The 24,165-nt window shown below is 41.3% G+C and overlaps 1 protein-coding gene across 1 annotated transcript in view; it reads right to left on the bottom strand.

Annotated features, from left to right (window-relative positions):
• Positions 1-24,165, bottom strand: part of LOC106571566 (bromo adjacent homology domain-containing 1 protein) — a 79,306-nt gene that overhangs the window by 53,553 nt on the left and 1,588 nt on the right. The gene's annotated exons all lie outside the window — the stretch shown is intronic.

A 24,165-nucleotide genomic window follows, 5' to 3' on the forward strand; every position in this document is an offset into this window, starting at 1 on the left:
AAAGTAGCCACCCTTTGCTTGACGACAGCTTTGAAAACTATTGGCATTCTCTCAACCTGCTTCATGAGATAATCACCTGGAAAGCATTTAAATTAACAGGTGTGCCTTGTTAAAATTTTATTTGTGGATTTTTTTTCCTTCTTAATGCATTTGAGCCAAACAGTTGTGTTGTGACAAGGTAGGGGTAGCATACAGAAGATAGCCCTATTTGGCAAAACACCAAGTGCATATTATGGCAAGAAAAACCCAAATAAGCGAAGAGAAACAACAGTCCATCATTACTTTAATAAGACATGAAGGTCAGTCAATCCGGAAAATGTCAAGAACTTTGAAAAAGTTTCTTAAAGTGCTGTCGCAAAAACCATCCAGCGCTATGATGAAACTGGCTCTCATGAGGACCGCTACAGGAAAGGAAGACCCAGAGTTACCTCTGCTGCAGAGGATGAGTTCATTAGAGTTACCAGCCTCAGATTGCATCCCAAATAAATTCTTCACAAGGTTCAAGTAAGAGACACATCTCAACATCAACTGTTCAAATGAGACTGCGTGAATCAGGCCTTCATGGTCGAATTGCTGCAAAGAAACCACAACTAAAAGGACACCAAGAAGAGACAATAGACATTAGACCGGAGGAAATCTGTCCTTTGGTCTGAGGAGTCCAAATTTGAGATTTTTGGTTCCAACTGCTGTGTCCTTGTGAGACGCAGAGCAGGTGAACGGATGATCTGCGCATGTGTGGTTCCCACCGTGAAGCATGGAGGAGGAGTTGTGATGGTGTGGGGGTGCTTTGCTCGTGACACTGTCTGTGATTTATTTAGAATTGAAGGCACAGTTAACCAGCATGACTACACCAGCAATCTGCAGTGATACGCCATCCCATCTGGTTTGCACTTAGTGGGACTATCATTTGTTTTTCAAAAGGAAAAAATGACCCAAAACACATCTCCTGGCTGTGTGAGGGCGATTTGACCAAGAAGGAGAGTGATGCATCAGATGACCTGGCCTCCACAAATGACCCGACTTCAACCCAACTGCGATGGTTTGGGATGAGTTGGACCACAGAGTGAAGGAAAAGCAGCCAACAAGTGCTCAGCATATGTGGGGAAAGCATTCCAGGTAAAGCTGTTGAGTGAACGCCAAGAGTGTGCAAAGCTGTCATCAAGGCAAAAGGTGGCTACTTTGAAGAATCTCAAATATAAAATATTTTGATTTGTTTAACACTTTGGTTACTACATGGTTCCATGTGTTATTTCATAGTTTTGATGTCGTCGCTATTATTCTACAATGTAGAACATAGTAAAAAATAAAGATAAAAACCCTTGACTGAGTGTGTCCAAACTTCTGACTATTAAACACATTTATATTACACACACACACACACACACACACACACACACACACACACACACACACACACACACACACACACACACACACACACACACACACACACACACACACACACACACACACACACACATTATACAGTTGAAGTCAGATGTTTACATACACCTTAGCCAAATACATTTAAACTCAGTTTTTCACAATTCCTGACATTTAATCCTAGTAAAAATCCCCTGTTTAGGTCAATTAGGATCACCACTTTATTTTAAGAATGTGAAATGCCAGAATAATAGTAGAGAGAATGATTTATTTCAGCACATTCCCAGAGGGTCAGAAGTTTACATACACTCAATTAGTATTTGGATGCATTGCCTTTAAATTGTTTAACTTGGGTCAAACGTTTTGGGTAGCCTTCCACAATGGATGAATTTTGGTCCATTCCTCCAGCTGGAGTAACAGAGTCAGGTTTGTAGGCCTCCTTGCTCTCACACGCTTTTTCAGTTCTGCCCACAAATGTTCTATAGGATTGAGGTCAGGGCTTTGTGAGGGCCACTCCAATACCTTGACTTTGTTGTCCTTAAGCCATTTTGCCACAACTTTGAAAGTGTGCTTGGGGTCATTGTCCATTTGGAAGACCCATTTGCGACCAAACTTTAACTTCCTGACTGATGTCTTGAGATGTTGCTTCAATATAACCACATAATTGTCCTGCCTCATGATGCCATCTATTTTGTGAAGTGCACCAGTCCCTCCTGCAGCAACGCACCCCCACAACATGATGCTGCCACCCCTGTGCTTCACGGCTGGGATGGTGTTCTTTGCCTTGCAAGCCTCCCCCTTTTTCCTCCAAACATAACGATGGTTATTATGGCTTAACAGTTCTATTTTTGTTTCATCAGACCAGAGGACATTTCTCCAAAAAGTACGATCTTTGTCCCCATGTGCAGTTGCAAACTGTAGTCTGGCTTTTCTATGGTGGTTTTGGAGCAGTGGCTTCTTCCTTGCTGAGTGGCCTTTCAGGTTATGTCAATATAGGACTCGTTTTACTGTGGATATAGATACTTTTGTACCCGTTTCCTCCAGCATCTTCACAAGGTCCTTTGCTGTTGTTCTGGGATTGATTTGCACTTTTCTCACCAAAGTACGTTCTGTGAGTATAACAGAACTGAAATGGCAGGCGAAACCCCGAGGACAAACCACCCCCCCCCCCCCCCAAAAAAAAAATCTTCCTACCACTGATTTCAATGGCTGGCACTTTTATAATAGGGTGAAATCGTGCCCAATTGCAGTTCCTTGGGCTTCCACTAGAGGTCAATAGTCTTTAGAAAGAGTTTCAGGCTCGTTTTTGGAAAAATGAGCCAGAAATTGTAGTTTTTCTAGGTGGCTCCCATTTTGGCTGTAGTGTTTCCAAGCGCGTAAATAAGAGCGCGTTCTTTGGTATTTTTCTCCGGTAAAGACAATAACGATTCTCCGTCTTAAATGTTATCGTTTATTTGCGTATTAGGGTACCTAATTGTTTGCTTATAAATGTTGATTGACTTGTTTGGATAAGTTTATTGGTAACGTTTGGGATTCAATTTGTATGCATTTTGATGGAGGGAAACTGGGTGGATTATTGACTGAAGCGAAACTGAGTTTTTATGGATATAAAGAAGGACATTATCGAACAAAAAGGACCATTTGTGATGTAACTGGGACCTTTTGGAGTGCCAACAGAAGAAGATCAAAGGTAAGGCATTTTTTTATATCGCCATTTCTGACTTTCATGTTGCAACTGCCTGGTTGAAATATGTTTTTCATGTGTTTGTATGCGGGGCGCTGTCCTCAGATAATCGCATGGTTTGCTTTCGCTGTAAAGCTTTTTTGAAATCTGACACCGCGGCTGGATTAACAAGAAGTTAAGCTTTATTTTGATGTATTACACTTGTGATTTTATGAAAGTTAAATATTTATAATACTGTAGTTTGAATTTCGCGCTCTGCAATTTCACCGGATGTTGGACAGGTGGGACGCTTATGGGCGCTACACCTGCCCATAAGAAGTTAAAGGACTCTCAGACCATGAGAAACAAGATTCTCTGGTCTGATGAAACCAAGAGTTTACTCTTGGGTCTCAATGCCAAGTGTCACGTCTGGAGGAAACCTGGCACCGCTCAACACCTGGCCAATACCTTCACTACAGTGAAGCATGGTGTTGGCAGCATCATGCTGTGGGGATGTTTTTCAGCTACAGGGACTGGGAGACTAGTGAGGATCGAGGGAATGATGAACAGAGCAAAGTACAGAGAGATCCTTGATGAAAACCTGCTCCAGAGTGCTCAGGAGCTCAGACTGGGGCAAAGGTTCAACTTCCAACAGGACAACGACCCTAAGCACACAGCCAAGACAACGCAGGAGTGGCTTCGGGACAAGCCTCCGAATGTCCATGAGTGGCCCAGCCAGAGCCCGGACTTGAACCCGATCGAACATCTCTGGAGAGACCTGAAAATAGCTGTCCAGCGACGCTCCCCATCCAACCTGACAGAGCTTGAGAGGATCTGCAGAGAAGAATGGGAGAAACTCCCCAAATACAGGTGTGCCAAGATTGTATCGTCATACACAAGAACACTCTATGCTGTAATCACTGCCAAAAGTGCTTCAATAAAGTACTGAGTAAAGGGTCTGAATACCTATGTAAATGTGATATTTCAGTTTTGTATTTTTAACACATCTGAAAAAAGATTAAAACCTGTTTTTGCTTTGTCCTTATGGGGTAGTGTGTGTCAATGAGGGGGGAAAACAATTTAATCAATTTTAGAATAAGGCTGTAACGTAAGTTAAGGGGTCTGAATACTTTTCAGAATGCACTGTATGTATAGGTCAGCAAAGAGGAGTTACTGCTTCCTACAAGACCACAAAACGTGTAGGCTACATTTCACAGAGTTTTTAAAAAGCGTTTCAGGTCAAAAGCTGATGTCTTAAAGGGGCAGTGTTGCATTTTGTGGCAGGCTTGACTATGCAAATAAACCATTAGGTAGAGGAGTAGCCTACATTGTCTAATTCTCTGTATGTAATAAAATAATTAAACCTTTTTAAGTGGTTTCTTGCGTCATACACAATTCCATTTACAGTCATCTACAGTGCCTTCAGAAAGTATTCATACCCCTCAACTTTTTCCACATTTTGTTGTGTTACAGCCTGAATTAAAAATGTATTACATTTACATTCTGGTCACTGGCCTACACGCCCACACACTGTCAAAGTGGAATTATGTTTTTTGAAATTTGTACAAAGCTGAAATGTATTGAGTCTTAAGTATTTAAACGTTCTTATGGCAAGCCTAAATAAGTTCTGGAGTAAAATCTTAAGTCACATAAGTTGCATGGACTCACTCTGTGTGCAATAATAGTGTTTAACATGATTTTTGAATGAGTACCTCATTTCTGTACCCTACACATACAGAATTTCAAACACAGATTCAACCACAAAGACCAGGGAGATGCCTCGCAAAAAAAGCAGACATTGAATATCCCTTTGAGCATGGTGAAGTTATTAAATTAGTAGATTATTATTAAATTACACTTTAAGTGGTGTATCAGTACACCCAGTCACTACAAAGATACAGACGTCCTTCCTAACTCAGTTGCTGGAGAGAATGGAAACCGCTCAGGGATTTCACAATGAGGCCTATAATGACTTTAAAACAGTTACAGGAGAAAATTGAGAATGGATCAACAAACATTGTATTTACTCCACATTAACCTAAATGACACAGTGAAAAGAAGGAAGCCTGTACACAAAACAAATATTCCAAAACAGGCATCCTGTTTGCAACAAGGCACTAAAGTAATACTGTAAAATATGTGGCAAAGCAATTAACTTCTTGTCCCAAATACAAAGTTTTATGTTTGGGGCAAATCCAATACAACACAACACATTACTGAGTACCACTCTCCATATTTCCAAGCATAGTGGTGTCTGTATCATGTTATGGGTATGCTTGTCATTGTTAAGGACTGGGGAATTTTTCAGGATAAAAAAAGAAAACAGAATGGAGCTAAGCACAGGCAAAATCCTTGAGGAATATCTGGTTAATATCAGCTTTCCACCAGACACTGGGAAACAAATTCACATTTCAGGAGGACAATAACCTAAAACACAAGGCCAAATACACTGGAGTTGCTTACCAAGAAGACATAGAATGTTCCTGAGTGACAGAGTTACAGTTTTGACTTACATCTACTTTAAAATCTATGGCACAACAACCACCAACTTGACAGAGCTTGAAGAATTTTGAAAATTATAAATGGGTAAATGTTGCATAATTCAGATGTGGAAAGCTCTTAGAGACTTACCAAGAAAGACTCACAGCTGTAATCACTACCAAAGGTGCTTCTACAAAGGATTGACTCAGGGGTGAGAATAGTCATGTAAATTAGCTATTTCTGTAATTCATTTTCAATTAAATTTGCCAACATTTATAAAAACATGTTTTCACATTGTGATTATGGGGTGAGAGTCAATGAGTGAGAAAAATATATATATATTGAATTCAGGCTGTAACAATAAAATGTGGAATAAGTCAAGGGATATGAATACTTTCTGAAGGCACTATTTGGCCCATGGTGTTACAGACTAAGTAAAAAAATTATTCATTCATTCATTTCAAGCCCTTCATAATGTAAACACTTTTTTAAAAAAGTCTCATGCAATGTAGACCTGCATTGGACAGCACATAAAGCTATATCACATAAATCAAAAGCTATTTCCATGTGAAAATGTTATAGGATTTGCTCCATTGGTTTTGTTGGTAGGCCAATATTGTGCTCAGATAGACTAAAGGCTACTGTCTAAAACTGTAAGGGTACAGCCTCAGTGTTCACTGTAATGGTGTGCCGGAAGTTGCACAAAATTCTCACAACGTTCAAGTTTCCACTCACAAGACCTAAAATTTGCTCAGTGCCCCAAAACATTTGAGGGAACATTGCTGGTGAGTATGGCCCAGTACATCACGGGCTGAGCTTCCTGCCATCCAGGACCTCTACACCAGGCGGTGTAAGAGGAAGGATCAAAACTTTGTCAAAGATTCCAGTCACCCAAGCCAGACTGTTCTCTCTGCTACCGCATGGCAAGAGGTACCAGCACACCAAGTCTGGAACCAACAGGAGCCTGGACAGCTTCTACCCCCAAGCCCAAGCCACAAGACTGCTAAATAGCTAATCAAATGGCTACCCGGCCTACCTGCACTGATCCTTTTTTGCACGGACTCAATGCACAAACTGGACTCTACCCACACTGACAACCCAAAATACAAACTTCATACGCCCACACTGCACGAGAATACATGCATCCTGACGGCGCACACACACTGCTGCTACTGTCTATTATCTATCCTGTTGCCTAGTCACATTATCCCTACATACATGTACATAGCTAACTCAATTACCTCGTACCCTTGCACATCGACTCAGTACTGGTACTCCCTGTATATAGCCATGCTACTTTTACTCGTTATTGTGAAATAATTCACTGTGTATTTACTCCCCGTTTCACCATTTCTATTACATTTAAAAAAATCTTAACTCTGATTGCTGGAAAAGGATCCGTAAGAAAGCATTTCACTTTTAGTCTACACCTATTGTTTTTCCAAGCATGTGACAAATTAGTCAGCTCCTGTTCAGAGGCCCAGCTCATTGAGCTTCATCAGCAGCAGATTGAAATTTAGAACGTGTTTATGCAAAAACATTGAGTGCCAGGGGTTGAAACCTAAATTATTTTCCAATCGTTTCGTTCTGAACAGAACCATTCTTTTTTTTGTTCCCTTCCACTGTTCCAACCAGCAAAATAAAGTTCTGAACCAGCTCGAACCTCCAAAAAGTTGTTTTATATCATTCCTTTCTGTTCCTTTTTAAACCTCCAATTATTTTTATTTTTTTACGTTTAGCTTCACATTAAATTACTTCACCAATCATGTAGTGCGGATAGAAAAGCTTGTTAGTGAGCGGGAAAGCTATAGCTCAGTGAGTTGTCTTTCCATCATGCACGTAAACAAGTGTAGGGTGCGAGATGCAACAACATTTTTGCAGCTGGGGAGTAGTAATGGGCATTCCGGCTCTTTTCAGTGAACCGGCTCGTTCGGCTCAGCTCACCAAAAAGAGCCGGCTCTCTTGCCTCCCAAACGGATCTTTAAAAACATATTTTTTTGAAATTATTTTCAAGTCAAACAGTTTGCGATAGTTTGACTATGATCGGTATTAAAACAATTCTAATTAAATTAAATGAAATCATACTCTACCTTAACCACAACGTATTTAAAAATGCATTGGTTTGTTATGAAAAAGAATGCTATTAAACATTTGCATGTCAAGTATAACTTTTTAAATGTATATAAACAAAGTGCATATAAATCTAACCATTCAAAACAAATACAATCTGATCCGCATAATAGAATATTGCACCATATCAAAGAAAAATAAATAACAATGGGTAGACAGAGGTAGACAGAGGCCTTGTTCTTCCACCAGCTCAGAGGATCTGCAGATCTTTGGGAGGAGGGGCTCATCCAAGTAGAATTGGACCTCAATTATGGCATCTGCTGAGGGATTCCTTCGTGCTGCATCCCCAGTTGCTCTCTCATCAAACAGCATCCAAACAGCAGACGTTTGTGGCACTACTGCTGGTGCTTCTGCTCCATCTGATCCCTCTTCTTCCTGTTGGCCTGGTGCCTGAGCCAGCTGACTGCTGGGACTGTCCCTCCCTGCTGCTGAGATTATTCTTTGAAGAGCCTCATCAATCGCTCTGGCATCACTGAAGGCTAACTTCTTAAACCTGGGGTCAAGTGCAGGCAGTTTCTGATAGCACGTGATTATATTCTATTCTGTGGAACTTTCTGTCCATTGATGAACATAGGGTGTCCATCAACTATGTCACATGTCCTGTCGTTACATTTGCTTCTCTCTGGCGGCTGGCTGTGATTCGCTGCAGACCCTTACACAGGAGTATCATTTTTGAGGCTGTCACATACAATTGAAGTCAGAAGTTTACATACACTAAGTTGACTGTGCCTTTAAACAGCTTGGGGGAAAAAAAGTCATGCTTTAGAAGCTTCTGATAGGCTAATTGACATAATTTGTGTCAATTGGAAGAACCTGTGGATGTATTTCAAGGCCTACCTTCAAACTCAGTGCCTCTTTGCTTGACATCATGGGAAAATCAAAAGAAATCAGCCAAGACCTCAGAAAATAATTGTAGACCTCCACAAGTCTGGTTCATGCTAGGGAGCAATTTCCAAACGCCTGAAGTTACCACATTCATCTGTACAAACAATAGTACGCAAGTATAAACACCATTGGACCACGCAGCCGCCATACCGCTCAGGAAGGAGACGCGTTCTGTCTCCTACAGATGAATGTACTTTTGTGCGAAAAGTGCAAATCAATCCCAGAACAACAGCAAAGGACCTTGTGAAGATGCTGGAGGAAACAGGTACAAAAGTATCTATATTCACAGTAAAACAAGTCCTATATCGACATAACCTGAAAGGCCGCTCAGCAAGGAAGAAGCCACTGCTCCAAAACCGCCATAAAAAAGCCAGACTACAGTTTGCAACTGCACATGGGGACAAAGATCATACTTTTTGGAGAAATGTCCTCTGGTGATGAAACAAAAATAGAACTGTTTGGCCATAATGACCATCGTTATGTTTGGAGGAAAAAGGGGGAGGCTTGCAAGCCGAAGAACACCATCCCAACCGTGAAGCGCGGGGGTGGCAGCATCATGTTGTGGGGGTGCGTTGCTGCAGGAGGGACTGGTGCACTTCAAAATAGATGGCCTCATGAGGAACAAAATTATGTGGATATATTGAAGCAACATCTCAAGACATCAGTCAGGAAGTTAAAGCTAGGTCGCAACTGGGTCTTCCAAATGGACAATGACCCAAGCATACTTCCAAAGTTGTGGCAAAATGGCTTAAAGACAACAAATTCAAGGTATTGAAGTGGCCATCACAAAGCCGTGACCTCAATCCCATAGAAAATTTGTGGGCAGAACTGAGAAAGCGTGTGCGAGCAAGGAGGCCTACAAACCTGACTCAGTCACACAAGCTCTGTCAGGAGGAATGGGCCAAAATTCACCCAACTTGTGGGAAGCTTGTGGAAGACTACCCAAAACGTTTGACCCTAGTTAAACAATTTAAAGGTAATGCTACCAAATACTAATTGAGTGTATGTAAACTTCTGACCCACTGGGAATGTGAAATAAATCATTCCCTCTACTATTATTCTGACATTTCACATTCTTAAAATAACTGATCCTAACTGACCTAAGACAGGGGATTTGTATTCGTATTAAATGTCAGGAATTGAGAAAAACTGAGTTTAAATGTATTTGGCTAAGATGTATGTAAACTTCCGACTTCAACTGTAGCTGAAAAGAGAGAACAGTAACTTCTTAGTTCAGGTTCATGTTTTGCCTACTGATACTACATTCTCATCTTCTGCTCATATACATATTACTACATTATTTAATCCAGTATTATAACTGCTTACTGTACCTCTCTCCACTGATCTCCACAGTGACCTGCTCAAAGGGTTCCAGGACTCTGCACACCTCCTCCACCACCTCCCATTCCTCTTGGGTCAGAGCATCAACAGGTGCATTGACAATGGCCAGGGTAGAGATGATGGCATCCTTTGACTCAAGAAACCGCTTCAACATATAAAATGTTGAATTCCACCTTGTAGTGCAGTTTTGTTTAGGCCTCAACTCAGGCATCACCATCTGGCGTTGTGTAGACTTGAGTTTTTCAGCACCTACTGTGCCCCTGTGGAAGTATTCCACAGCTGCTTTCACTTTGTCCACAGTGGGCTTCATCACCTTCAGAGCATCTCTTACAATCAGGTTGAGTGTGTGGGCAAGACATGGATGATGTGTCCATTTTAAAATGTTTATGGCTTTGGTTATGTTAGCTGCATTGTCGCTAACACAACAGACCACTTTTCCATCTACTTGCCCTTCTCTGGCCACTCTCAACAGTTCCTCTGCCAAGTTCTCTGAGCTGTGTCTGTCGCTGAACTCAAAGCAGTCCAGAAGACAGCTAGACATCGAAAAATCTTCAATGAAGTGACATGTAACCGACATGTAAGAAGTGGTTACCCTTGATGTCCAGCAGTCAGTGGTAAGGCAAACTGCAGTAGCTTTTTGGAGTCTTTCCCGCACTGAAGCCTGTGTGCTCTCGTACAGCTGTGGAATAAGTGATTTTGAAAGGATTTTCCTGCTTGGAATTGTGTACATTGGATTGAGCCGAAAATGTCTGGAATTCGGTGGCAATCATTTTCAATATCAATTTGGCCTTGTTTTGCTACAGACATAGACTTTGGCATAAACTGGTCCATAGAAAACTGCGTTGCTGTGGGTCGCGGAGTAGGCCTACTTGACTGAGTGGATACATCTCCATGTGTGGAGTTGCAGGCTCCACCACTATCACTAGCAGGCCTGCTAGTTTCTCGAAGCTCCGCTACAGCTAGCTTCACAGTTCGCATATGCCGGCGTAGTGTGTGCGTAGAACAAGCTTATATGAGATTTTGTTTTGGCAAATTCTACACTGTGCTCTAACATTGTGTACATTATTATAATGCATCCAAATGCTACTGTGCTTCTGACCCATTTTCCAGCTGTTGTTTTCAGTTGTCCTTCCTCTCTCTCCTCGGCTGCTAAGTGTGTGACTGAGTGAGTTGGCTCCGCCCTCCCTCACACATCTTTGGTTCATTGGTTGACACTGCGTGTCTGATTGACAGGATCAACAGGGGAGGCTGTTAGTCTGAGCAGACAGTCAGAACGAATGTGCGCTTGAGCATTTAAGCCTATGTTATTTAATTTTTTCGTTCTTTGAATTAGTTAATTCTATTAATTTAAATCTTTTCATTATTCATACCTTAATTTTTTTATAAATAGATTCGGCTCTTCTGATATGCGAGCCGGCTCCCATCATTCACCTACAAGAGCCGGCTCCCATCAGCCACCTACAAGAGCCGGCTCCCATCAGCCACCTACAAGAGCCGGCTCCCATCAGCCACCTACAAGAGCCGGCTCCCATCAGCCACCTACAAGAGCCGGCTCCCATCAGCCACCTACAAGAGCCGGCTCCCATCAGCCACCTACAAGAGCCGGCTCCCATCAGCCACCTACAAGAGCCGGCTCCCATCAGCCACCTACAAGAGCCGGCTCTCAGAGCTGACTCGTCCCTCAAACGACCCATCAATACTGGGGAGTGAGCGAGAGAAGGTAGAGGAGAAGGCTTGGCTTGAAGCGCTGGGCATCTTGTGGTGACATGCATTATCTGAATTAGGCCAACAGAATTCTACCTATGGAGGAGCGGCTTCTATGGAGGAACTTTGCATGTCTGAACTTCAGAGGAGTTGGCTTATCATTGGAACAGAGAAGCTAGCTAGCTAACAAGCTTGTGTGCGCAGAGCGGCATCAGAATTTAAAAACATGTCTTATCTTTTTGAAGTTAATAAATCCAATGTGAAAACTATAGTACCCCTAACTAGAATTGAAAAGGTTAATCCATTATTCTGCAATTAAAAATCTCTCTCCCGGTCTTATGAATCACCCATGTAACTCAGAAGGCTACAGCTATGCGTCGGAGGTGGAAGGGCAGGTAGCCTACACCCACACAGGCAAAGATTTTCAGCTGGCAGGTAGACACTGGAAGAAGTTACTGAGTGACAGAGGGAGGATTTTCCATGTGGTTTGTTGCATTTGTGAGACAAAAAAAAAAAAAATGCCCTGAACATAAAAGAAAATTATTAACCAGTTCCCATGCTTTTAAAATAATGGTTCTGTTCGGGAACAGTAGGCCTATAGATCATTTTTTGTTCCCGGTTCTGTTACTCAAACTGAATAGTTTCAAATTAAAACATTGTTCCTATATCGTATCGGAGCGCATGTATTTAGATACGTGTCATATTGTCTTGAAAGGGAAAGATGCACATCCCTAGTTTCAGTTGCACGGTCACAACAGTCCCAAGCCAGTGCATTTCAGTTGTTTCATTTTGGCACTCTTTTTTAGTTTTAGTCTAGTCTTAGTCATTTTGACTAAAATATCATTAAGTCTGTCACATTTTTGATGATGATTTAGTCTAGTTTGTCAAAAATGACAAAAAAACAGTGGGCCATTTTATTAAACAAAATGCCCTTTCACTTTAGTCACATAATTTGTATTGCCGCAACCTATACTCAACATAAATCACTGACTTCCATGTGCACAAGCATACAGTGCCTTCAGAAAGTATTCATACCCCTTGACTTATTCCACATTTTGTTGTGTTACAGCCTACATTCAAACTGGATTAAATAGATGTGTTTCTCACCCACCTACACACAATACTCCATAATGACAAAGTGAAAGAAAACATGAAATACATAAAACATGAAATACATAAATCTATATTTACATAAGTATTCACACCCCTGAGTCAATTGTAGAAAAACCTTTGGCAGCGATTACAGGAGTGAGTCTTGCTGGGTAAGTCGAAGAGCCTTGCACACCTGGATTGTGCAACATTTGATTTGCCCATTATTCTTTAAGCTCTGTCAAATTGGTTGTTGATCATTGCTAGACAACCATTTTTCAGGTATTGCCATAGATTTTCAAGTACATTTAAACTGTAACTCAGCCACTCAGGAACATTCCCTGTCTTCTTGGTAAGAAACTCCAGTGTAGATTTGGCCTTGTGTTTTATTTTATAGTCCTGCTGAAGGGTGATTTTATCTCCCAGTGTCTGGTGGAAAGCAGACCAAACCAGGTTTTCCGTCTAGGATTTTGCCTGTGTTTAGCGCCATTCTGTTTGTTTGTTTCTTTTATCCTGAAAAATTCCCCAGTCCTAAAGTCTAGAACAGCAAAATAAGTTTTTTTGACTGCTCATACATTAAGTCATGCCACCCTCCATCCTTGACTTTTCCTAAATAAGTCTATATAACACACTGCCATTGTTAGAATAATAATATCAAACAGAACTGGAGTTATAACCAGTTTTAGGAGGGTCTCTTTATTTTATTGTCCCTCCTTCTCCTGACTGCTCCGCTCCTTTATGACAGTTGCAAGTGCCCAGCTGATAATCTACACGATAATTGCCTCGAAACTGAACCTAAAATTTCACACGTAACAGATGAAGTTAAGTAAACTATTATGGGGAGAAAGTGGGAGTAGCAAATTGTGCATAATTATGTAATCACCAATTGTGAATGAAGAACAGGGCGGGACATTGTATTGATTGGTCTATTCTAACTATAAATCTTTATTTATTTTTTTAAAATGGTATGATACCTATATCAGCTCACTGAATCAAAGCAGTCTTATCAGTCTACTCTGGCCTACTTGGAGTAGGCTACACAGTGAGAGCGTGCGTAATTGAACATGCTGAACGGCTTTCAGTATCTGAGAAAACATCCACATCAAGCAGCAGGTGAGCGAGTGTCTGAGACCTTCCCTTGACAAGGGGAGAAATGTCACCATGGACAATTTCTTAACCTCTATGGGCTACTCAACAGCCAGTTGAATTCTGTGGCGCGTTATTCAAATCCTTAGATATGCTATTACTTCAATTTTTCTAAAATATGACTATTTTACACCATTTTAAAGATAAGACTCTTGTTAATCTAACCACACTGTCCGATTTCAAAAAGGCTTTACAGCGAAAGCAAAACATTAGATTATGTCAGCAGAGTACCGAGCCAGAAATAATCAGACACCCATTTTTCAAGCTAGCATATAATGTCACATAAACCCAAACCACAGCTAAATGTAGCACTAACCTTTGATGATCTTCATCAGATGACAACCCTAGGACATTATGTTATACAATACATGCATGTTTTGTTCAATCAAGTTCATATTTATATCAAAAACCAGCTTTTTACATTAGCATGTGACTAGCATTCCCACCGAACACTGCCGGTGAATTTACTAAATTACTCACGATAAACGTTCACAAAAAGCATAAAAATTATTTTAAGAATTATAGATACAGAACTCCTCTATGCACTCGCTATGTCCGATTTTAAAATAGCTTTTCGGTGAGAGCACATTTTGCAATATTCTCAGTAGATAGCCCGGCATCACAGGGCTAGCCATTTAGACACCCAGCAGGTTTAGCACTCATCAAAGTCAGATTTACTATAAGAAAAATGTTCTTACCTTTGTTGTCTTCGTCAGAATGCACTCCCAGGACTTCTACTTCAATAACAAATGTTGGTTTGGTCCAAAATAATCCATCGTTATATCCAAACAGCGGCGTTTTGTTCGTGCGCTCTAGACACTATCCTAAAGGCTAAATAAGGGTGATGAGCATGGCGCAATTCGTGACAAAAGAATTCTAAATATTCCATTACCGTACTTCGAAGCATGTCAACCGCTGTTTAAAATCAATTTTTATGCCATTTTTCTCATAAAAAAGCGATAATATTCCGACCGGGAATCTGCGTTTAGATAAACAGACAAAGGAAAACAAAGCATTCGGTCGAAGCGGGCACGCGCCTAAGCCCATAGTACTCTGAGTGGCCACTTGCCAAAAGCGATAAAGTGTTTCAGCCAGAGCCTGCCTCGATATCGTTCAACGTTTTCCCGGGCTCTGAGACCCTATGGAAGACGTAGGAAGTGTCACGTTATTGCACAGATCCTGAGTCTTCAATAAAAAGAGCCAAGATGAAACACTACTTCTCAGACAGGCCACTTCCTGCTTGAAATCTTCTCAGGTTTTGGCCTGCCATAGAAGTTCTGTTATACTCACAGACACCATTCAAACAGTTTTAGAAACTTTAGGGTGTTTTCTATCCAAAGCCAATAATTATATGCATATTCTAGTTACTGGGCAGGAGTAGTAACCAGATTAAATCGGGTACGTTTTTTATCCAGCCGTGTCAATACTGCCCCCTAGCCATAACAGGTTAACTTCACGGGCAATGCCATTTCTTTGCAAAGAAAACAAGTCTGGCTGGTACCATGAACAAAGTGAGACGGGAGCTCCCTCCCTGTGCGCAAAATAAGGCACCTGCACTGCCGTACAACGGTGCTGAAGAATGACAAGACAACAGACAAAGAGAAAACAGGAGACTATTACCTGCTACAACCAAACAAAAGGTATGTCAAAGTGTGTCAAGCAAGTGAAAGTTAAAACAACAAAAAACTTGTGTCAACTGTTAGGACAACGGATAACAGCTAAATGAAATCCAACTGATGTCATTGTGTGAAATTGCACACAATAAGCACGAGCTAACAATAGACTATTTTTGACTGCTGTCATGTCGACACATTCATTATAATGCCTTCATTCCATTTGTGTTCACTATTTATCAAGGCCACCTGTTACTTATAATGTTTAGGCAAGAGGTTGACCGATTAATCGGAATGGCCGATTAATTAGGGACGATTTCAAGTTTTCATAACAATCGGAAATCGGTACTTTTGGGCGCCGATTTAAAAACAAAATTTGGGGGGACCTTTATGTAACTAGGCAAGTCAGTTAACCTGTCTGGGAACCTGGGACGGGTCAACAGCCAGTGGAATCGCGTCGCGCGAAATACAAATACCTCATAAATGCTATAACTTCAATTTCTCAAACATATGTCTATTTTACAGATACACCTCTCCTGAATCGAACCACGTTGTCCGATTTCAAAAAGGCTTTACAGCAAAAGCAAAACATTAGATTATGTTAGGAGAGTACCCTGCCAAAAATAATCACACTGCCATTTTCAAAGCAACTAGCATGCATCACAAATACCCAAAACACAGCTAAATGCGGCACTAACCTTTGACAATCTTCATCAGATGACACTCCTAGGACATCATGTTACACAATACATGCATTTTTTGTTCGATAAAGTTCATATTTATATATAAAAACAGCATTTTACATCAGCGCGTGACGTTCAGAAAATATTTTCCCTCAAATGCTTCCGGTGAATCAGCGCTACAATTTACAAAATTACTATTCGAAAACATTGTCAAAATGTAATATTGTCATTCAAAGAATTATAGATTAACATCTCGTGAATGCAACCGCATTGCCAGATTTAAAAATAACTTTACTGGGAAATCACACTTTGCAATAAACGAGGTGCTATGCTCAGAAAAATAGGCTAGGCGATACAGGTTAGCGCCATCTTGGAGTCATCTAAAATCAAATATACTATTGTAAATATTCACTTACCTTTGATTATCTTCATCAGAAGGCACTTCCAGGAATCCCAGGTCCACAGCAAATGTAGTTTTGTTCGAAAAAGTTAATTTATGTCCCAATAGCTCCTTCTTGTTAGCGCGTTCCGAAGGCTACTCAAAATGTACGAGGCGCGCGGGTCTCGTACATTAGTAGTAGTTGTTTCCCCTTCCTCTACGTGGGTAACGCTGCTTCAAGGGTGGCTGTTGTCGATGTGTTCCTGATTCAAGCCCAGGTAGGAGCGAGGAGAGGGACGGAAGCTATACTGTTACATTGGCAAGACTAAAGTGCCTATAAGAACATCCAATAGTCAAAGGTATATGAAATACAAATCGTATAGAGAGAAATAGTCCCATAATTCCTATAATATCTACAACCTAAAACATCTTACCTGGGAATACATGGCACATATTGCACTTTTACTTTCTTCAACAACACTTTGTTTTTGCATTATTTAAACCAAATTGAACATGTTTCATTATTTATTTGAGGCTAAATTGATTTTATTGATGTATTATATTAACTTAAAATAAGTGTTCATTCAGTATTGTTGTAATTGTAATTATTACAAATAAATAATCAAATTTAAAAATAAAAAAAAATCGGCATCGGCTTTTTTTGGTCCTCCAATAATAGGTATCGGCGGTGAAAAATCATAAATCGGTCGACCTCTAGTTTAGGCAACTAATGTAATCATCTGACCTCGTGTCTTTTGACCGTGACTATTGGTGGTTGGGTATTTTTACATATGTTCCAACACATATGCGTTCTGTTTCATACCTATAACAAAAGGCACTCAGCAAACAAAATTGATTGAACAAGTGTTTTTGTTTTTTTACATACAGCCTGTAGTAACAAACAAATAAAATGCTATTTTGTTATTTGAAATCAAATAAAAATCGTATTCTAATGTAACCCAAGGCCTTCAAACACAACTAAAAGATTATTTTTGAGATAGCATTTATGAAATATATTGATTACACTGTTAGAGTGTTGCAGTCAGAATGACTGTTCATTAGCTTCAAGGGGAGTCCATTAAGGCCCAGCGGTTCTAGTGTTAACAATGACAAGCATACCCATAGCATGATGGAGCCACCACTATGCTTAAAAGTATGGAGAGTGGTACTCAGTAATGTGTTGTATTGGATTTGCCGCCAACATAAAACTTTGTATTCACATTTTTTTTGCAGTATGTTTTGGAATATTTGTATTCTGTACAGGCTTCCTTCTTTTCACTCTGTCAATTAGGTTAGTATTGTGGAGTAACTACAATGTTGATCCATCCTCAGTTATCACATGCATTAGACTAACTGTTTTAAAAATCAACTTCGTGGTGAAATCCACACAGTGAGTCTGTGCAACTTAAGCACATTTTTACCATGCCATAACAAAAGGGGTTGAATACTTGAGTCAAGACATTTAAGGCTTTTCCTTTTTAATACATTCTTTTAAATTTCCCAAAATATATAATTCCACTTTGACATTATGGGGTATTGTGTGAAGGCCAGTGACAAAACATCTCAATTTAATCTATTTTAAATTCAGGCTGTAACAAAATGTGGGGAAAAGGTAAAGGGGTGTGAATACTTTGAAGGCCTTCAAATTTGCAATCACAAGATGGTGCCGCAAAGTAGTACAGGTTGCACCTCCATCACCTCCACATTGTTGTTCAAAAGTACAAGGCGAGCTAAAGACTGTTTCGCCAAGAGATGTAGTCAAATCACTAAACCTCAAGTCCAATTTGAGTCCCAAGTCCCCTGTGCTTGACTCAAAGTCACCAATGGTCAAGTCACGAGCCGAGCGACAAGTCCCTATGGCTGAAGTCCGAGTCCCAGTGCCCGAGTTCTGGTCCAAATGCTCAAGTCTGAACCCCTGGGTCAACATTAACTCAAAATAAAGTGATTTACCCAGTCAGATATAATAATGAATTAATTGATATAGCACTTTTCTACTCAAAGCGCTTTACATACTAGGGCGAAACTCACCATATCCACCAATGTGTAGCACCCACCTGGGTAATGCACGGCAACCATTTTTGTGCCAGAACGCTCACCACACCAGGTGGAGAGGTGAAGAGCGATATGCCATTTAGGAGGATTAGGTGGCCATAATGGAAAACGGGGCCAAGTTGGAAATTTAGCCAGGATACCGGGGTTAACACCCCTACTCTTACGATAAGTGCCATAGGATTTTTAAATGACCACAGAGAGTCAGGACACCCGTTTAATGTCCCACCTGAAAGACTGCACCTTACACAGGACAATGTCCCCGTCACTGCCCTAGGGCATTGGGATCTCCTTAGATTAGGAGGGAAGAGTTCCCCCTACTTGCCCTCCAACACCACTTCCAGCAGCATCTTGTCTTCCAGCAGCACCATCCAAGGACCTACCCTGCTTAGCGTCAGACAAGCCAGCAGTGGGATGCAGGGTGGTACGCTGCTGGCATGTGTAGTGGAAAGAGGTATTTAGTCAAATTGTTTCCTATCCCTTTCTGTGCTACCAAATGTTTGCAGATACAGTGCTTTCAGAAAGTATTCAGACCCTTTGACTTTTTCCACATTTTGTTACATCATAGCCTTTTTCTAAAATTTATTAAATTAAAATATTCAGCAATCTACACACAATATTTTTTGAATTTTACCAGATAAGTTGATTGAGAACATTCTCATTTACAGCAACGACCTGGGGAGTAGTTTCAGGGGGGTGAATAAACCAATTGTAAGCTGGGGATGATTAAATGACCGTGATGGTATGAGGGCTAGATTGGGAATTTAGCCAGGACACCAGGGTTAACAACACTACTCTTAAGATAAGTGCCATGGGATCTTTAGTGACCAGAGTCAGGACACCCGTTTAACATCCCATGCAAAAGATGGCACCCTACACTGGGCAATGTCAATCATTATCCTGGGGCATTGGGATATATTTTTTAGACCAAAGGAAAGGGTGGCTCCTACAGGCCCTTCAACACGACTTCTAGCAGCATCTGGTCTCCCATCCAGGGACCAACCAGGACCAACCCTGCTTTGCTTCAGAATCAAGCCAGCAGTAGGATGCAGGGTGGTATGCTGCTGGCTTAATACCCCTATAATGACAAAGCAAAAACAGCTTTAGAAATGTCAGCAAATGTATAAAATAAAATGTTTTTTTTTTTTAAATCACTTATTTACATAAGTGTTCAGACCCTTTGTTATGAGACGAACTTGAGGTCCGGTGCATCCCGTTTGCACTGACAATCCTTGAGATGTTTCTACAACTTGATTGGAGTCCACCTGTGGTCAATTCAATTGATGGGACATGATTTGGAAAGGCACACACCTGTCTATACAAGGTCCCACAGCTGACAGTGCATGTCAGAGCATAAACCACGCCATGAGGCCGAAGGAATTCTCCGTAGAGCTCCAAGACAGGATTGCGTCGAGGCACAGATCTGGGGAAGGATACAAAAACATTTCTGCAGCATTGAAGGTCCCCAAGAACACAGCGGCCTTCATCATTCTTAAATGGAAGAAGTTTAGAACCACCAAGACTCTTCCTAGAGCTGGCCGCCCAGCCAAACTGAGCAATCGGGGGAGAAGGGCCTTGGTCAGGGAGGTAACCAAGAACCCGATGGTCACTCTGACAGAGCTCCAGAGTCCCTCTGTGGTGATGGGAGAACCTTCCAGAAGGACAACCATCTCTTCAGCACTCCACCAATCAGGCCTTTATGGTAGCGTGGCCAGACGGAAGCCCCTCTGTGAAAGGCACCTGACAGTCCACTTGGAGTTTGCCAAAAGGCACCTAAAGACTCTCAGACCATGAGAAACAAGATTCTCTGGTCTGATGAAACCAAGATTGAACTCTTTGGCCTGAATGCCAAGTGTCACATCTGGAGGAAACCTGGCACCATTCCTACAGTGAAGCATGGTGGTGGCAGCATCATGCTGTGGGGATGTTTTACAGCGGCAGGGACTGGGAGACTACTCAGAATCGAGGGAAAACCTACTCCAGAGCGTTCAGGACCTCAGACTGGGGGCGTAGGTTCAACTTCCAACAAGATAACGACCCTAAGCACACAGCCAAGACAACACAGGAGTGGCTTCGGGACAAGTCTCAATGTCCTTGAGTGGCCCAGGCAGAGCTTGGACTTGAACCCGATCGAACATCTCTGGAGAGACCTGAAAATAGCTGTGCAGCGACGCTCCCCATCCAACGTGAGAGCTTGAAAGGATCTGCAGAGAAGAATGGGAGAAACTCCCCAAATACAGGTGCCAAGCTTGTAGTGTCACACCCAAGAAGACGAGGCTGTAATCGCTCCCAAAGGTGCTTCAAAGACGTTCTGAATACTAAAACGTGATTTCAGTTTTTTTATTTTCAATAAATTTGCACACAATCTAAACATGTTTTTACTTTGTCATTATGGGGTATTGTGTGTAGATTGATGAGGGGGAAAAAACGATTTAAATCAATTTTATAATAAGGCTGTAAACTAACAAAATGTGGAAAAAGTCAAGGGGTCTGAATACTTTTAGTCCACTGTAGGTTACTGGTCATGTTACCAGTCCGGTCTGCAAGTAGCCTAGTTTTTAAACAGCCCTCGACATCCTTTATGAAATGTTAAATACGGACCACCAAAGCACGATAAAAAATATATTTTGAATGGTAAGGGCTATCAAGCTATTTTTTGAGGAAGAAAACCCGTCTACAGAACCTGGCTATGAAATGTAGGAGGGTTGCGTGATACTACAAATTCAAAACGGACTACTTTTCTCTACTCTAGGCAGAGAAAAACATAGCTAGACTACTAAACTCAATGCTACCATTGTTTTTAATTTTGTAAAGCATCTTGTGTTTCATAGCTACCCTTTGCCTAGTTAATTATACTGAACAAAAATACAAAAACAGTTGGTCCTATGTTTCATGTGCTGAAATTAAAAGACCCCAGAAATGTCAAATGTTAAGCATTTCTCCTTCGCCAAGATAATTCATCCACCTGGCAGGTGTGCCATATCAAGAAGCCGATAAAACAGCATGGCCATTACACAGGTGCACCTTGTGTTGGGGACAATAAAAGGCCACTAAAATGTGCAGTTGTGTCACAATACAATGCCACGGATGTTTTAAGTTGAGTGAGCGTGCAATTGGCATGCTGACTGCAGGAATGTCCACCAAAGCTTTTGCCAGAGAATGTTATTTTCTCTACCAAAAGGAGCCTCGAACACTGTTTTAGAGAATTTGGTAGTACATCCAACCAGCCTCCCAACCTCAGACCATGTGTAACCACGCCACCCCGGGACCTCCACATCTGGCTTATTCAACTGCAAAATCGTCAGACCAGCCACCCGGACAGCTGATGAAACTGTGGGTTCGCACAACCGAAGAATGTCTGCACAAATTGTCAGAAACCATCTCAGGGAAACTCATCTGCGTGCTTGTTGTCCTCACTAGAGTCTTGACCTGACTGCAGTTAGGCATCGTATAACCAACTTCAGTAGGCAAATGCTCATTTTTGATCGCCACTGGGAGCAGTGTGCTCTTCACGGATTAATCAAATCAAATAATTTCAACTATACTGGGCAGATGGCAGTATGGCCGAATGGTTTACCGATGTTAACGTTGTGAACAAAGTGCCCCATGGTGGTGGTGGGGTTATGGTATGGGCAGGCATAAGCTATGAACAATGAACACAATTGCATTTTAGCGATGGCAATCTGAATTCACAGAGATATCATGACAAGATCCCGGGGCCCACTGTCGTGCCATTAATTCGTCTCCATCACCTCATGTTCCAGAATGATAATGCACGGCCCCATGTCACAAGGATCTGTAAACAATTCCTGGAAGCTGCAAATGTCCCAGTTCTTCCATGACCTGCATACTCAGACAGGACACCCATTGAGCAACGTTCGGGATACTCTGGATCAACGTGTACAACAGTGTGTGCCAGTTCCTGCCAATATCCAGAAACTTCACACTGCCATTGAAGAGGAGTGGGACAACATCCACAAACAACAGCATGATCAAGTCGATGGGAAGGAGATGTGTAGTGTTACACGAGGCTGCCCCTACTTTTGTTTAAAGGTATCTGTGACCAACAGATACTTATCTGCACTTCCAGTCATGTGAAATCCATAGATTAGGGCTTAATGAATTTATTTAAATTGACTGATTTCCTAATATGAACTGAAATTCAGTAAAATCTTAGAAATTGTTGCAAGTTGCCTTTATATTTTTGTTCAGTGTAGAAGACTGGTGGCGCCTGCGTGATATAGGCTGTGTGTGCCAATTCCTTCCAACTGCTGAACAGAACTGTGCTGCTTATCACTGAAAAGCTCTCAATCTCTCCAAAAACTACTGTCCGGTCCACTTAGTAGTCAGATTGTCAGAGATCATTTCATCTCACCTAGTTTTAGTCAACTGAAATGAAAAATCTTTGTTTAGTTATAGTTTATGGGTCAATTTAATCAGTTATAGTCTCATCATTTGCCACTGAAAAATAGGTGTTAGACAAATAGGTCACCATTTTTGTTGACGAAATGAACACAGGTACATTTATCAGGAGTCCACTGCATTAAAGTGATGAAACCTCTGATACAACCAAAGTTTGCATTAGGCTAACACTCAAGACTACTACAGCTAGTGACTGAAGAATCACTTATATACCCAGAGATTAGTCTAAACTGCAATAACCCAGGGTGTCAAAGAGTAACCATTAATTTGTTAAACCAATGCCTAAACCTGCAAACGGACAAACATTGCTTCGGTAAAATAAAAACCAAAACAAGGAAACACAAATCCTTACAAATGGTGAAATAAGGCAAACTATCCGAGTTGTTTTTCCAGCTCTGGTAAGATGTAGCAGGAAGGAGAGAAGCAGAGTGACTAATACAAAGTGGTAATTTCCCAGCCCATTTATCTGACAACACATCCATGCTGTACCATCTTCCCCACCTACCTAAATGTCAAGGTACATTTCCCTGTTGTTGTTTCCAGGGGAGTTTTATCACAGTGACATCTTTAAATGACATAGTTCCCATTCTTGTCGTCATCCATACAGGTCTGACTGGGCTTGCTGTAATTGCACCGCAAACTTAATCTACACCAGTGAGAGATACAATGTGTGTATGTGTGTGGGGGGGGCATCTACAGAATTCTTCAAAAGTTCAAAACCAGATTTCAGCATCACCTAAACAGCTTAGACCAGTTTGTACAGTACCCGTGGACATGGACTCATTGCATTGGAGGTGTTGGTGTGACATGCTGCTCAGTCTCACACCCAGACGTTTTTATATCCCTTCAGCGGTAACTCAAAATCCCCCTTTCAACCTGAGCTCTCAACCTTGAAGCCAATGGAAATGTAACAATATTGATTGTTGAGAATTGTTACAATGTAGGCTAACAGTAGTCAGCTACCATAACAACTGATATGACAATGGTGCCACATTATTGGCGTAGTCGAGTGATATGTTCAGGTCATAGGTGAGCAATAGTTTTGATTTAACCAATGATAGATAAATATGCGGGCAAATTCCTGTGATTGTCTGCATAATATGGCAGCTCATTAGCTTGAATATCATCACTTAGCAGGCAACCACCGTTTCAACTACTAGGAGCTCACAAGTTAGTTAATAACCTGGAAGGCACGTT

This window comes from Salmo salar, chromosome 15 (genome assembly GCF_965601325.2).
Source record: "Salmo salar chromosome 15, fSalSal1, whole genome shotgun sequence".
NCBI lineage: Eukaryota > Metazoa > Chordata > Actinopteri > Salmoniformes > Salmonidae > Salmo > Salmo salar.